The 786-nt window shown below is 52.9% G+C and overlaps 1 protein-coding gene across 2 annotated transcripts in view; it reads right to left on the reverse strand.

Moving 5' to 3' along the window:
- The window catches only part of GPR161 (G protein-coupled receptor 161), a 50,287-nt gene extending 50,038 nt beyond the window's left edge, over positions 1–249 (reverse strand). The window contains exon 1 of one of the 2 annotated variants that reach the window (XM_029934979.1): positions 30–249. The gene's annotated coding sequence lies outside the window, so the exon portion shown is untranslated. The remainder of the gene's footprint in view (positions 1–29) is intronic. The other variant, XM_029934980.1, reaches the window with a different exon arrangement.
- Positions 250–786: the final 537 nt, after the last annotated feature.

Genomic DNA, 786 nt, shown 5'->3' on the forward strand with positions numbered 1-786 from the left:
GACCCTGTCCCTCGGTCCCAGTTTCTTACGTTGGGACGTCCCCTTTTCCATCTCTGCATCACACTCATACTTTCGGATTCTCCCCGTGGTCTCCGCGCAGCCCCATTCTCCTCCTCTTCCAGTCTCACCCTGCACTACTGCTGACCTTCCCTTTCCTGCCCACCTTTAATTCACCCGACCAACGTCTAGGAACATCTGTGGGGCGCCAGGCACCGTGCTGCGCCCTGGAAACATGGCTGGGAATCGACCTCGCTGCCGGCCTTTGAGGAACCCGCAGCCCTCGAGAGCCAGAGGGTGGATGTAAACCGATCCTGACGACGCTACTCTGCTCTCCCCTGAACCAGAAGGCCGAGGAGCAGTCATCACAACGCGCAGACCCGAGCGCTGACAATTCAGAGACAGAACATTTCCTTTTCGTAATGTGTTTTCCCCTTCTTCCCTCCCCACATTCTGTAACGTCCTTGGCCTCCTGCGTTTTCTCTGCAACAGTCTTAATAAGGGGAAGAAAAGTTGAAGCGAATGGTGAACTGCAGAAGGGAAGGAGGGGGCCAGGAGGGAGGAAAGGAGAAAAAAACCAAGGCAGGAAAAGAATCAGGTGAGAATTTACAAAGCCCAGTTCCCCAGACTCCAGCACAAATTGACGCTGCACCCAGAGCAGGACTCACATTCCTCTGAAATCCATCTGCTTTGATGAATGCATTAATTATTCCCTTATCTACAGATGGGCACTGTGGGAGCTGCTTCCTTATTGTTATCAGGCCACTGAAGCCCCGTTTAGAGTAATAA

The sequence above is a fragment of the Suricata suricatta genome, chromosome 3 (genome assembly GCF_006229205.1).
Source record: "Suricata suricatta isolate VVHF042 chromosome 3, meerkat_22Aug2017_6uvM2_HiC, whole genome shotgun sequence".
Classification (NCBI taxonomy): Eukaryota; Metazoa; Chordata; class Mammalia; order Carnivora; family Herpestidae; genus Suricata; species Suricata suricatta.